Source organism: Oncorhynchus mykiss, chromosome 8, assembly GCF_013265735.2.
Source record: "Oncorhynchus mykiss isolate Arlee chromosome 8, USDA_OmykA_1.1, whole genome shotgun sequence".
Lineage (NCBI taxonomy): Eukaryota > Metazoa > Chordata > Actinopteri > Salmoniformes > Salmonidae > Oncorhynchus > Oncorhynchus mykiss.
Genome location: NC_048572.1, coordinates 4,984,308 through 5,000,487, shown reverse-complemented (window position 1 = coordinate 5,000,487; position 16,180 = coordinate 4,984,308). Strand labels below are relative to the sequence as shown.

The 16,180-nt window shown below is 40.7% G+C and overlaps 1 protein-coding gene across 1 annotated transcript in view; it reads right to left on the bottom strand.

Annotated features, from left to right (window-relative positions):
* LOC110538345 (steroid hormone receptor ERR2-like) overlaps positions 1-14,198 on the bottom strand; it is a 103,232-nt gene extending 89,034 nt beyond the window's left edge. The window contains exon 1 of the mRNA XM_036984605.1: positions 13,819-14,198. The gene's annotated coding sequence lies outside the window, so the exon portion shown is untranslated. The remainder of the gene's footprint in view (positions 1-13,818) is intronic.
* Positions 14,199-16,180: the final 1,982 nt, after the last annotated feature.

Sequence of the window (16,180 nt, the reverse complement as noted above, 5' to 3'; positions counted from 1 at the left end):
ACGGTCATCCTCTCTGTCTTTCTCCACTGTCGTCCTCTTTGTTTTTCTCCACTGTCGTCCTCTCTGTCTTTCTCCACTGTCGTCCTCTCTATCTTTCTCCACTGTCGTCCTCTTTGTCTTTCTCCACTGTTATCCTCTCTGTCTTTCTCCACTGTCATCCTCTCTATCTTTCTCCACTGTCATCCTCTCTATCTTTCTCCACTGTCGTCCTCTTTGTCTTTCTCCACTGTCATCCTCTCCCTCTTTCTCCACTGTCATCCTCTCTGTCTTTCTCCACTGTCGTCCTCTCTGTCTTTCTCCACTGCCATCCTCTCTATCTTTCTCCACTGTCGTCCTCTTTGTCTTTCTCCACTGTCGTCCTCTTTGTCTTTCTCCACTGTCGTACTCTCTGTCTTTCTCCACTGTCATCCTCTCTGTCTTTCTCCACTGTCATCCTCTCTGTCTTTCTCCACTGTCATCCTCTCTGTCTCTCTCCACTGTCACTCTCTGTCTTTCTCCACTGTCATCCTCTCTATCTTCCTCCACTGTCGTCCTCTTTGTCATTCTCCACTGTCATCCTCTCTGTCTCTCTCCACTGTCATCCTCTCTGTCTTTCTCCACTGTCATCCTCTCTGTCTTTCTCCACTGTCATCCTCTCCGTCTTTCTTAACTGTCATCCTCTCTGTCTTTCTCCACTGTCGTCCTCTCTGTCCTTCTCCACTGTCATCCTCTCTATGTTTCTCCACTGTCATCCTCTCTATCTTTCTCCACTGTCGTCCTCTTTGTCTTTCTCCACTGTCGTCCTCTCTGTCTTTCTCCACTGTCGTCCTCTCTGTCTTTTTCCACTGTCATCCTCAATGTCTTTCTCCACTGTCATCCTCTCTGTCTTTCACCACTGTCATCCTCTATATTTTTCTCCACTGTCATCCTCTCTATCTTTATCCACTGTCATCCTCTCTATCTTTCTCAACTGTCATTCTCTCTGTCTTTCTCCACTGTTATCCTCTCTGTCTTTCTCTACTGTGTCACTGTCTATCTCCACTGTCATCCTCTCTGTCTTTCTCCACGGTCATCCTCTCTGTCTTTCTCCACGGTCATCCTCTCTGTCTTTCTCCACTGTCTTCCTCTTTGTCTTTCTCCACTGTCGTACTCTCTGTCTTTCTCCACTGTCATCCTCTCTGTCTTTCTCCACTGTCATCCCCTCTGTCTTTCTCCACTGTCATCCTCTCTGTCTCTCTCCACTGTCACTCTCTGTCTTTCTCCACTGTCATCCTCTCTATCTTTCTCCACTGTCGTCCTCTTTGTCATTCTCCACTGTCATCCTCTCTGTCTCTCTCCACTGTCATCCTCTCTGTCTTTCTCCACTGTCATCCTCTCTGTCTTTCTCCACTGTCATCCTCTCCGTCTTTCTTAACTGTCATCCTCTCTATCTTTCTCCACTGTCATCCTCTCTGTCTTTCTCCACTGTCATCCTCTCTATGTTTCTCCACTGTCATCCTCTCTATCTTTCTCCACTGTCGTCCTCTTTGTCTTTCTCCACTGTCGTCCTCTCTGTCTTTCTCCACTGTCGTCCTCTCTATCTTTATCCACTGTCATCCTCTCTATCTTTCTCAACTGTCATTCTCTCTGTCTTTCTCCACTGTTATCCTCTCTGTCTTTCTCTACTGTGTCCTCTCTGTCTATCTCCACTGTCATCCTCTCTGTCTTTCTCCACGGTCATCCTCTCTGTCTTTCTCCACGGTCATCCTCTCTGTCTTTCTCCACTGTCTTCCTCTCTGTCTTTCTCCACTGTCGTCCTCTCTGTCTTTTTCCACTGACATCCTCTCTGTCTTTCTCCACTGTCATCCTCTCTGTCTTTCTCCACTGTCATCCTCTATATTTTTTCTCCACGGTCATCCTCTCTGTCTTTCTCCACTGTCGTCCTCTTTGTCTTTCTCCACTGTCGTCCTCTCTGTCTTTCTCCACTGTCGTCCTCTCTATCTTTCTCCACTGTCGTCCTCTTTGTCTTTCTCCATTGTCATCCTCTCTGTCTTTCTCCACTGTCATCCTCTCTATCTTTCTCCACTGTCATCCTCTCTGTCTTTCTCCACTGTTATCCTCTCTGACTTTCTCTACTTTGTCCTCTCTGTCTTTCTCTACTGTCGTCCTCTCTGTCTTTCTCCACTGTCATCCTCTCTGTCTTTCTCCACGGTCATCCTCTCTGTCTTTCTCCACTGTCGTCCTCTTTGTCTTTCTCCACTGTCGTCCTCTCTGTCTTTCTCCACTGTCGTCCTCTCTATCTTTCTCCACTGTCGTCCTCTTTGTCTTTCTCCACTGTTATCCTCTCTGTCTTTCTCCACTGTCATCCTCTCTATCTTTCTCCACTGTCATCCTCTCTATCTTTCTCCACTGTCGTCCTCTTTGTCTTTCTCCACTGTCATCCTCTCCCTCTTTCTCCACTGTCATCCTCTCTGTCTTTCTCCACTGTCGTCCTCTCTGTCTTTCTCCACTGCCATCCTCTCTATCTTTCTCCACTGTCGTCCTCTTTGTCTTTCTCCACTGTCGTCCTCTTTGTCTTTCTCCACTGTCGTACTCTCTGTCTTTCTCCACTGTCGTACTCTCTGTCTTTCTCCACTGTCATCCTCTCTGTCTTTCTCCACTGTCATCCTCTCTGTCTCTCTCCACTGTCACTCTCTGTCTTTCTCCACTGTCATCCTCTCTATCTTCCTCCACTGTCGTCCTCTTTGTCATTCTCCACTGTCATCCTCTCTGTCTCTCTCCACTGTCATCCTCTCTGTCTTTCTCCACTGTCATCCTCTCTGTCTTTCTCCACTGTCATCCTCTCCGTCTTTCTTAACTGTCATCCTCTCTGTCTTTCTCCACTGTCGTCCTCTCTGTCTTTCTCCACTGTCATCCTCTCTATGTTTCTCCACTGTCATCCTCTCTATCTTTCTCCACTGTCGTCCTCTTTGTCTTTCTCCACTGTCGTCCTCTCTGTCTTTCTCCACTGTCGTCCTCTCTGTCTTTTTCCACTGTCATCCTCAATGTCTTTCTCCACTGTCATCCTCTCTGTCTTTCACCACTGTCATCCTCTATATTTTTCTCCACTGTCATCCTCTCTATCTTTATCCACTGTCATCCTCTCTATCTTTCTCAACTGTCATTCTCTCTGTCTTTCTCCACTGTTATCCTCTCTGTCTTTCTCTACTGTGTCACTGTCTATCTCCACTGTCATCCTCTCTATCTTTCTCCACTGTCATCCTCTCTATCTTTCTCCACTGTCATCCTCTCTGTCTTTCTCCACTGTCATCCTCTCTATCTTGCTCCACTGTCATCCGCTCTGTCTTTCTCCACTGTCATCCTCTCCGTCTTTCTTAACTGTCATCCTCTCTGTCTTTCTCCACTGTCATCCTCTCTGTCTTTCTCCACTGTCATCCTCTCTATGTTTCTCCACTGTCATCCTCTCTATCTTTCTCCACTGTCGTCCTCTTTGTCTTTCTCCACTGTCGTCCTCTCTGTCTTTCTCCACTGTCGTCCTCTCTGTCTTTCTCCACTGTCATCCTCTCTGTCTTTCTCCACTGTCATCCTCTCTGTCTTTTTCCACTGTCATCCTCTCTATTTTTCTCCACTGTCATCCTCTCTATCTTTCTCTACTGTCATTCTCTCTGTCTTTCTCTACTGTGTTCTCTCTGTCTTTCTCCACTGTCATCCTCTCTGTCTTTCTCCACTGTCATCCTCTCTGTCTTTCTCCACGGTCATCCTCTCTGTCTTTCTCCACTGTCGTCCTCTTTGTCTTTCTCCACTGTCATCCTCTCTCTCTTTCTCCACTGTCATCCTCTCTGTCTTTCTCCACTGTCATCCTCTCTGTCTCTCTCCACTGTCACCGTCTCTCTTTCTCCACTGTCATCCTCTCCGTCTTTCTCCACTGTCATCCTCTCTGTCTTTCTCCACTGTCGTCCTCTCTGTCTTTCTCCACTGTCATCCTCTCTATCTTTCTCCACTGTCATCCTCTCTGTCTTTCTCCACTATGATCCTCTCAATCTTTCTCCACTGTCATCCTCTCTGTCTTTCTCCACTGTCATCCTCTCTCTCTTTCTCCACTGTCATCCTCTCTGTCTCTCTCAACTGTCATCCTCTCTTTCTCCACTGTCATCCTCTCCGTCTTTCTCCACTTTCATCCTCTCTGTCTTTCTCCACTGTCATCCTCTCTGTCTTTCTCCACTGTCATCCTCTCTATCTTTCTCCAATGTCATCCTCTCTGTCTTTCTCCACTGTCGTCCTCTCTGTCTTTCTCCACTGTCATCCTCTCTGTCTTTCTCCACTGTCGTCCTCTTTGTCTTTCTCCACTGTCGTCCTCTCTGTCTTTTCTCCACTGTCATCCTCTCTGTCTTTCTCCACTGTCATCCTCTGTCTTTCTCCACTGTCATCCTCTCTATTTTTCTCCGCTGTCATCCTCTCTGTCTTTCTCCACTGTCATCCTCTCTATTTTTCTCCACTGTCATCCTCTCTGTCTTTCTCCACTGTCATCCTCTCTATTTTTCTCCACTGTCATCCTCTCTATCTTTCTCCACTGTCATCCTCTCTCTCTTTATCCACTGTCATCCTCTCTATCTTTAGCCACTGTCATCCTCTCTGTCTTTCTCCACTGTTATCCTCTCTGTCTTTCTCCACTGTCATCCTCTCTGTCTTTCTCCACTGTCATCCTCTCTGTCTTTCTCCACTGTCATCCTCTCTCTCTTTCTCCACTGTCATCCTCTCTGTCTTTCTCCACTGTCATCCTCTCTGTCTCTCTCCACTGTCACCGTCTCTCTTTCTCCACTGTCGTCCTCTTTGTCTTTCTCCACTGTCATCCTCTCTGTCTTTCTCCACTGTCATCCTCTCTATTTTTCTCCACTGTCATCCTCTCTGTCTTTCTCCACTGTCATCCTCTCTCTCTTTATCCACTGCCATCCTCTCTATCTTTATCCACTGTCATCCTCTCTGTCTTTCTCCACTGTCATCCTCTCTGTCTTTCTCCACTGTCATCCTCTCTGTCCTTCTCCACTGTCATCCTCTCTGTCTTTCTCCACTGTCGTCCTCTGTCTTTCTCCACTGTCGTCCTCTGTGTCTTTCTCCACTGTCATCCTCTCCGTCTTTTTCCAATGTCATTCTCTCTGTCTTTCTCCACTGTCATCCTCTCTGTCTTTCTCCAATGTCATCCTCTCTGTCTTTCTCCACTGTCGTCCTCTCTGTCTTTCTCCACTGTCATCCTCTCTGTCTTTCGCCACTGTCATCCTCTCTGTCTTTCTCCACTGTCGTCCTCTCTGTCTTTCTCCACTGTCACCCTCTCTCTTTCTCCACTGCCATCCTCTGTCTTTCTCAACTGTCATCCTCTCTGTCTTTCTCCACTGTCATCCTCTCTGTCTTTCTCCACTGTTATCCTCTCTGTCTTTCTTTACTCTCATCCTCTCTATCTCTCTCCACTGTCATCCTCTCTATCTTTCCTCGCTGTCATCCTCTATCTGTCATCCTCTCTATGAATTGGTTCAATATAGTCAGAAAAGACCTTAACAATATATTTAGAAAGCCGTCAGGTGTTTCCATCATACGGTCATGAGGCTGTTTGATTTGCTATTGCTAAAATTATATAAAATTACATTTACATAACTATTCAGACCTTTTACTCAGTACTTTGTTGAAGTATCTTTGGCAGCAATTACAGTCTAGAGTCTTCTTGGGTTTATGCTACAAGCTTGGTACACCTGTATTTGGGGAGTTTCAACCATTCTTCTTAGTAGGTCCTCTCAAGCTCTGTCAAGTTGGATGGGGAGCGTTGCTGCACAGCTGTTTTCAGGTCTCTCCAGAGATGTTCGATTGGGTTCAAGTCCAGGCTCTGGCTGGGCCACTTAATGACATTCAGAGATTTGGGCCAAAGTCAAGTCACTGTCATGTTGGAAGGTGAACCGTCTCCCCGGTCTGAGTACCTGAGCACTCTGGAGCAGGTTTTCATCATGGATCTGTCTGTACTTTGCTCTGTTCATCTTTGCCTCAATCCTGACTAGTCTCCCAGTCCCTGCCACTGAATAAAATTGCCACAGCTTGATGCTACTACCACCATGCTTCACTGCAGGGATGGTGCCACGTTTCCTCCAGATGTGACGCTTGGCATTCAGACCATAGAGTTCAATCTTGGTTTCATCAGACCAGAGAATCTTGTTTCTCATGGTCTTAGAGTCTTTAGGTGCTTTTGGAAAAACTCCAATCGGGCTGTCATGTACCTTTTACTGAGGAGTGGCTTCCGTCTGGCCACTCTACCATAAAGGTCTGATTGGTGGAGTGCTGCAGAGATGGTTGTTCTTCTGGAAGTTTTTCCCATATCCACAGAGGAACTCTGGAGCTCTGTCAGGGACCATCGGATTCTTTGTCACCTCCCTGACCAAGGCCCTTCTCCCCCGATTGCTCAGTCTGGCCGGGCGGCCAGCTCTAGGAAGAATATTGGTGATTCCAAACTTCTTCCATTTAGGAATGATGGAGGCCATTGTGTTCTTGGTGACCTTCAATCTTGCAGACATTTTTTGGAACCCTTCCCAGTCCTGTCTCGGAGCTCTAAGGACAATTCTTTCAGGCCTCATGGCTTGCTTTTAGTTCTGACATGAACTATCAACTGTGGGACCTTATATAGACAGGTGTGTGCCTTTCCAAATCATGTCCAACCAATTGAATTTTCCACAGATGGATTCCAATCAAGTTGTAGAAACATCTCAAGGATAGATAGAGATAATCAATGCTTGATTTGTTATTGTTATCCATCTACCAGTCAATGGCCGACTTTATGAGGCTTTCAAAAGGCTCCCTGGTCTTTAGAGTTGAATCTAGTCACAGACAGACGGACGGGCGTACGGATGGACGGACAGGCAGACAGACAGACGGACAAGAATGTATCTAGCTGTGGTCACAGACAGAGACTGACAGACAGACTAACACATGGACACACACTCACACACTCCTTGTGTGTGTGTGAGTGTGTGCATAGATGTGAGTGCACTCTCTCACACACACAGGTGGGACTGGAGACTCACACACTGACCTGATAACTAATTTTAGCGAAAGCGAATATAACAGCCTCAAGACAGAGATATTGCGTGTAGATTATGGAGGGAAGAAAATAATGTAATCCATTTTAGAATAAGGCTGTAACATAACAAAATGTGGAAGAGTCAAGGGGTCTGAATACTATCCCAATGCACTGTAGTAATGTGGTGTCTGCAGTTATATACAGTAGTAATGTGGTGCCTTCAGTTATATAGTAATGTGGTGCCTTCAGTTATATAGTAATGTGGTGCCTACAGTTATATACAGTAGTAATGTGGTGCCTGCAGTTATATAGTAATGTGGTGCCTTCAGTTATATACAGTAATAATGTGGTGCCTACAGTTATATAATAATGTGGTGCCTTCAGTTATATAGTAATGTGGTGCCTACAGTTATATACAGTAGTAATGTGTTGCCTGCAGTAATATACAGTAGTAATGTGGTGCCTTCAGTTATATACAGTAGTAATGTGGTGCCTACAGTTATATAATAATGTGGTGCCTGCAGTTATATAGCAATGTGGTGCCTACAGTTATATACAGTAGTAATGTGTTGCCTGCAGTAATATACAGTAGTAATGTGGTGCCTTCAGTTATATAGTAATGTGGTGCCTTCAGTTATATACAGTAATAATGTGGTGCCTACAGTTATATAATAATGTGGTGCCTTCAGTTATATAGCAATGTGGTGCCTACAGTTATATACAGTAGTAATGTGTTGCCTGCAGTAATATACAGTAGTAATGTGGTGCCTTCAGTTATATAGTAATGTGGTGCCTACAGTTATATAATAATGTGGTGCCTTCAGTTATATAGTAATGTGGTGCCTACAGTTATATACAGTAGTAATGTGTTGCCTGCCGTAATATACAGTAGTAATGTGGTGCCTTCAGTTATATACAGTAGTAATGTGTTGCCTACAGTTATATACAGTAGGAATGTGGTGCCTACAGTTATATAATAATGTGGTGCCTACAGTTATATACAGTAGGAATGTGGTGCCAACAGTTATATAGTAATGTGGTGCCTACAGTTATATGGTAATGTGGTGCCTACAGTTATATAGTAATGTGGTGCCTACAGTTATATAGTAATGTGGTGCCTACAGTTATATAGTAATGTGGTGCCTACAGTTATATAGTAATGTGGTGCCTACAGTTATATAGTAATGTGGTGCCTACAGTTATATAGTAATGTGGTGCCTACAGTTATATAGTAATGTGGTGCCTACAGTTATATAGTAATGTGGTGCCTACAGTAATATACAGTAGTAATGTGTTGCCTGCAGTAATATACAGTAGTAATGTGGTGCCTTCAGTTATATAGTAATGTGGTGCCTTCAGTTATATACAGTAATAATATGTTGCCTGCAGTAATTTACAGTAATAATATGTTGCCTGCAGTAATATACAGTAATAATATGTTGCCTGCAGTAATATACAGTAATAATATGTTGCCTGCAGTAATATACAGTAATAATATGTTGCCTGCAGTAATATACAGTAATAATATGTTGCCTACAGTAATATACAGTAATAATATGTTGCCTACAGTAATATACAGTAATAATATGTTGCCTGCAGTAATATACAGTAATAATATGTTGCCTACAGTAATATACAGTAAAAATATGTTGCCTACAGTAATATACAGTAATAATATGTTGCCTACAGTAATATACAGTAATAATATGTTGCCTACAGTAATATACAGTAATAATATGTTGCCTGCAGTAATATACAGTAATAATATGTTGCCTACAGTAATACACAGTAATAATATGTTGCCTGCAGTAATATACAGTAATAATATGTTGCCTGCAGTAATTTACAGTAATAATATGTTGCCTGCAGTAATATACAGTAATAATATGTTGCCTGCAGTAATATACAGTAATAATATGTTGCCTGCAGTAATTTACAGTAATAATATGTTGCCTGCAGTAATTTACAGTAATAATATGTTGCCTGCAGTAATATACAGTAGTAATGTGGTGCCTTTGGTTTTGCACCCAGTAGTCAGATTCTGTACAGGAAAGGCCTGCTAAATATATACATAAAGGTGGGCATAAAGGTGAACAGTGGTAGGTTAATTGGTGCTGAGAAGGTAAACATCCTGAGCGTCACTATTACTGGTGACAAACGGTATTTGGTACAGTGTGTCACAGTGTATAGAGAGGAATGACATTGCAGCATGGTTGACAGGTACAGAGGGATTAGATATAGTGTCCCGCAAACAAATAGGGACAAACTCAATACCACACACGGTCTATCAGTCATCCACACACACACACACACACACACACACGAGGGGGCACAACATACGTGAGGATGACTGGGGGGGTGGGGGGCAGGCCCCCCCGGCTGCAAGTTGGATAATATTTTCATTTTCAAACCCCTTTTTCCTTCAATCTAGAACAATAATAATTTTGCTTAATTCTATGGAGAAAAAAAAACATGTTTCTACATATCTAAGTATACCTCTTGAGCTGTCTTTATCCTCCTGTTTGGTGTTTCTCAATAAAACACATTGATTAAATGCTCCTCTGCATCTCTGCTAAATTCTGGGTAAAAGATTGAAAGGAATTTGAGTCTTATTCAATCAATTTAGTTATTGCTTGCTTTTCTAAAGTCTAAACCAACTTTTCCAGCAGGCATGCCTGCTCAGATAGTTAGACTGTGTAGGCTACTTGTTTGATAGGTAGTTATGAGTTTGGGATCTTGAGAACCTATCTGTGCTAGCTAAAGCCAACTTCATAAAGTTAATCAAAAGTTAAACGGTTCATTGCGGGAATAAAGTATATATAGTTAACATATAGAGTATTTAAAACATAAAGTATATATGACCTATAAAGTTTTTACAGCATTAAGTATATATAACATACCGAGTATTTCAATAATAAATGATATAAGCAACATATAGAGTACTTAATGCATAAATGATTTATAACATATAGAGTATTTAAAGCATAAAGTATATATATATATATATAACATATAGAGTATTTAAATAATACATTATATATATAACATATAGAGTATTTAAATAATACATTATATATATAACATATAGAGTACTTCATGCATAAATTATTTATAACATATAGAGTATGTGAAGCATAAAGTATATATATATGTATATATATGTATATATATATAACATATAGAGTATTTAAATAATACATTATATATTTAACATATAGAGTATTTAAATAATACATTATATATATAACATATAGAGTATTTAAATTATAAAGTATATGTAACATATAGAGTATTTAAATCATAAAGTGTGTATATATATATATATATATAACATATAGAGTATTTAAATGATAAAGTATATATAACATATAGAGTATTTAAATCATAAAGTGTATATATATATATATAACATATAGAGTATTTAAATTATAAAGTATATATTACGTATGGAGTATTTAAAGCATAATGTGTATATATATATATATAACATATAGAGTGTTTAAATTATAAAGTATATATTACGTATAGAGTATTTAAAGCATAATGTATATATATATATATATATATATATAACATATAGAGTGTTTAAATTATAAAGTATATGTTACGTATAGAGTATTTAAAGCATAATGTATATATATATATATATAACATATAGAGTGTTTAAATTATAAAGTATATATTACGTATAGAGTATTTAAAGCATAATGTATATATATATATATATATATATATAACATATAGAGTGTTTAAATTATAAAGTATATATTACGTATAGAGTATTTAAAGCATAATGTATATATATATATATATATATATATATATATATAACATATAGAGTGTTTAAATTATAAAGTATATATTACGTATAGAGTATTTAAAGATATATACAAATGTCATGACGTAGTCTACTCAAATATTTGAAGTAAAATTACTTTCTTTAGAATATTTGTAGTACTGCTCTGAAATAGACAAATCGTTGCTGTGTTTGAAGCATAGTAAATAACCAAGTATCTACGAGGTGACATTTTGTGCACTAGCAGATAAGGGATTATTTCACACTATACAAATGATATCAACAGATACCCGAGTGGCTCAGCGGTCTACGGCACTGCATCTCAGTGCTAGAGGCGTCACTACAGACCCTGGTTTGATTCCAGGCTGTATCAAAACCGTCCGTGATTGGGAGTCCCCTTAGGCTACGCACAATTGGCTCAGCTTCGTCCGGGTGAGGGTTTGGCCGGGGTAGACCGTCATTGTAAATAAGAATTTGTTCTTAACTGTCTTGCCTTGTTAAATAAAGGTACAAATTTAAAAAATAAAAAAATATGAAATAGAAAATATACTATGACACAAAATGATTATACCGATATTTTAAAAAGTATATTATATACATATATACATCTATATGAATGAATGTACTAATTTACTAAATGTTCTTAAACAATTTCTGTAATTATTCTTATACATACCCAAAGTATGTGAGTGTCAGTAAAGCAGAGGATTTAGAGGGCTTGAAACAGTACAGTTTACAGTTCCCTTGATAGCATCGCCCTCGCACATCCCATCTAGAGTTTAATAGCACTGAGAGGATTAGAAGAGGACTGGCCACCCCCCGGGACCTGGTTTCTCTCTAGGTTTCTGCTAAGGAGTTTTTCCTAGTGCTTGTATTTTTTTATTTATTTTAATGCTGAGTATCTGTAAAGTACTTTGTCACAACTGCTGAAGTGAAAAAGGCTTATCATTTATAAGATTTGTTATTCTGAAGCTGCTCTTCGTGAGACCTAATTACTTCAATGTGTTAAATGAGATAGCTTCTCTCTAGACATGCAAAGGTTAGGTTAGCTATTTATTTTCTTATTTTATCTTTATTTAACTAGGCAAGTTAAGAAGAATTTCTTATTTTCAATGACGGCCTAGTGGGTTAACTGCCTGTTCAGGGGGCAGAATGACAGATTTGCACATTTGTCAGCTCAGGGATTTGAACTTGGAACCTTCTGGTTACTCTTACCACTAGGCTACCCTGCCGCCCCAGCTATATGGATCATCCCTACATGGTCTTCTACCACTCCGGTCTGGTTTTGTTGGGTTTGTTAATTAGTTTAAACGACTTGTAATGAGTTAATTTAGTTCAGTTAGAGAGCTTCTCTCTACACATGCAAAGGTTAGAATATACTCTACACTTGGGATTACCCATGTGACTTCCACAATTTCAATACAGTTTACCTATTTTTAATGAGCTAGTTTTGTTTTCTACAATATTTTATTAATTAACATTTTAAATGGGAAGAAAAAGTAGACAGTGACTGTCTGAAGACCATATGAACAATTGTAGATAATTGTTTAACTGGCAAATATGTATTCTACTTCTTATAAATGTAAGTTTTACTGCAGTGTGGCTGAATCAGGGTCACGCAGAGTATTTCTATGTACTTTGAAACTAAAGTAAACACCTCACACACATGGTTATGGAATTATAAAAACAAGTCACCTGTACCATATCAGATAAATGAATCAAATGTTGAGTTTTATCCCAATATTACACTTTATATACATCACAGAGACTGAAATATAACAACAACAAAAAAACAACGTTTTGACATAGAAACACCAGATGTTTATAAATTATGAGATTATAGCAAATATTAATACAATTCCACACATGACGCCAATAGGTCATTTGACTGCAGGAAAGGTCTATAATGTATCGCAAGGACGCTTCACAAATGCTGCTGTTTTTTTTTAAATGCCGTGAATCAACATTTGCTATAAATATAAATAGAGTCAATATCAACTCGTGTTCATTTTGAGAGAGCAATAGAGAATAGTCGTTATCCAAAAGTGATAATGTCATTTCAGAAGTTATTGCTTTTTATTTTTTTTTACATGTATATTAAAACGTTATAACATTTAAATTAATTTCCTATGAGCGCTGAATTAAACTTTTCCTTTATGAATGTCTTTAAAACACAAAGTATTTTTCCCATTTTCAACAAAACGCACACAGCGTACAGGAACTACTACACACACACACACACACACACACACACTCACACACACTCACACACACACACACACACACACACACACACACACACACACACACACACACACACACACACACACACACACACACACACACACAAACACACACACACACACACACACACACACACACACACACACACACACACATACACACACACACACACACACACACACACTCACACACACACACACACACACACACACACACACACACACACACACACACACACACACACACACACACACACATACACACACACACACACACTCACACTCACACACTCACACTCACACTCACACACTCACACACACACACACTCACACTCACACACAATACAACGTTACAGTACTTGTAACGGTTTGATAAAACAGGTGCAGGCAGAGCTGTAAAGTGGTTGTCTGGCTATCAATCCATTAATCTGGGTACTGTTACTCCCAGAGCATCGGGGGGGGGGGGGGGGGGGGGGGGGGTGAACCCTGATCCCAATGAAGAGAGTGGTGGGACAATTACACTCGTCCCTCCAACACACCTCCTAAGTAAGGTTCTACTTGTACTTTGTGGTCGACCTAACTCTCCTAATTGAGTTTAACGGAAATATTAAATAAATGTATAGAGCAAATTGTCAACTCTGAGGAAACAGCGATTTAACATTTAATGACCAAAACCTTATTGCTTTCACTTTCTTAAAAACATTGAAAACAAAATGAGTGAATCTATAATAGAGAAAAAAAAGAGAGAGAAAAGCGTTGCCACCTACTGGTCGTGATGACGGAGGGAGACATTTCAAACAGTTCAGAAACATCAGTCAGTCCAGTTTTGGCATTTCAGGAGAGAGAAAGAGAGTCAGTTCCCAAGTCTCATCCTCATTCCTCTGACAGACACAGCAGGGGCAGGTGAGCAACTTCCTGAGAACAGTCGTTCAGTCTGTTCAGCGGTCTCTTCACACTTCTGTCCTGTCCTGCTACTCACTAGAAACACCTCTGGATCGGCCCGACAAGCTTCGCTACGCACAGGTAGTAATACTGCAGGTTGAGTGTCAGAGGAGAAAGAAAGAGGAACTGAAGAGAGAGACAGAGACCGAGAGAGTGAGATGGAAATAGAGAGAGAGAGAGAGAGAGAGAGAGAGAGAGACAGAGACAGAGAGAGAGACAGAGAGAGAGAGAGAAACAGTGAGAGTGTGAGATCGCAGCACACTATGGCTGAAGTAGTCAGTGAGAGAGTGGGCTCTTTAAGATGGGGGGGGCTTGATGAATATGGAACAGCTGCTGTTGGCTGGCTGGGAGGGGGCCGACCTTACAGCGGCCAAGGGGGTTGGCAAGCGACACCAGGGGGAGGGGCTAACCGACAGCCAGTGAGAGCCCAGCCATTCACAAGGGAACTCAGTAACACATAAAAAACACACACAGATACAGTACACACACACACACACACACACACACACACACACATACACACACACACACACACACAGATACAGTACACACACACACACACACACACACACAAACCACATACATAAAGACTACAGACCATCATAACAGCTATCATTCTAAGTGTAATTACTACAATTTGTTTTAACCATTTAAACATTAAATATCCAACCGGTCTGGAGCTGATTTTCTGTCCTACTAGATCATTTAATTGCACTTAACTTGGTGTCCCAGGTCTAAATCAGACCCTGATTGGAGGGGAATCACCCACCTGGTGCCCCAGGTCTAAATCAGACCCTGATTAGAGGGGAATCACCCACCTGGTGTCCCAGGTCTAAACCAGTCCCTGATTAGAGGGGAATCACCCACCTGGTGTCCCAGGTCTAAACCAGTCCCTGATTAGAGGGGAATCACCCACCTGGTGTCCCAGGTCTAAATCAGTCCCTGATTAGAGGGGAATCACCCACCTGGTGTCGCAGGTCTAAACCAGTCCCTGATTAGAGGGGAATCACCCACCAGGTGTCCCAGGTCTAAATCAGACCCTGATTAGAGGGGAACAATGAAAAAGACAGTGGAACTGGTTTCAGTTACATAGGGATCTCCTCCATTCCCAATAGAGACATCCCTTAATTAACCCCCTTCTGAAAATGAACACACCAACATACAAAAAAATACAATTTCCCCACAGGATCTGTTTAGTTTTACTTTTGTACAATTTAACAGTTGCACAGCAAATTATTGCATAACAATTCTCATGGCTATCTATCTTCTCATTATATGCTTTACCAGAACCATTGACATCAATAGAAGCTTTATTCAGAACTAGTGACATCACTAGAAGCTTTATTCAGAACTAGTGACATCACTAGATGCTTTATTCAGAACTAGTGACATCACTAGAAGCTTTATTCAGAACTAGTGACATCACTAGAAGATTTATTCAGAACTAGTGACATCACTAGAAGCTTTATTCAGAACTAGTGACACCACTAGAAGATTTATTCAGAACTAGTGACACCACTAGAAGCTTTATTCAGAACTAGTGACATCACTAGAAGATTTATTCAGAACTAGTGACATCACTAGAAGCTTTATTCAGAACTAGTGACACCACTAGAAGATTTATTCAGAACTAGTGACACCACTAGAAGCTTTATTCAGAACTAGTGACATCACTTGAAGCGTTCTCAGATCTAGTGACATCACTAGAAGTTTTATTCAGAACTAGTGACATCACTAGAAGCTTTATTCAGATCTAGTGACATCACTAGAAGTTTTATTCAGAACTAGTGACATCACTAGAAGCGTTGTCAGAACCAGTGTATGGGAAACTGTGCTGCTATGCTGAAAGGGCTCAGCAGTAGTTTACAGGGCTAAAATCCTTCTTGTTCGCTTTCATCTCCCCTCCTTTACTATGGACATTTTATAGACCCCCAAACTCCTAATGAATTACAAACAACCCAGACAGCATTTCACAGTCCACACGCAATATAAGGACATCCTCTTCCCTGTCTGGGAAATCGAGAGCAAAACAATCAGATGAAAATAAATGATGGAGGGATGGAAAAAATATGATCATAGCTGTCGTATATATGACTGTAGCAGTGTGGCTTGAACATAACTCACCACTGTAGCAGTGTGGCTTGATGATAACTCAACACTGTAGTAGTGTGGCTTGATGATAACTCA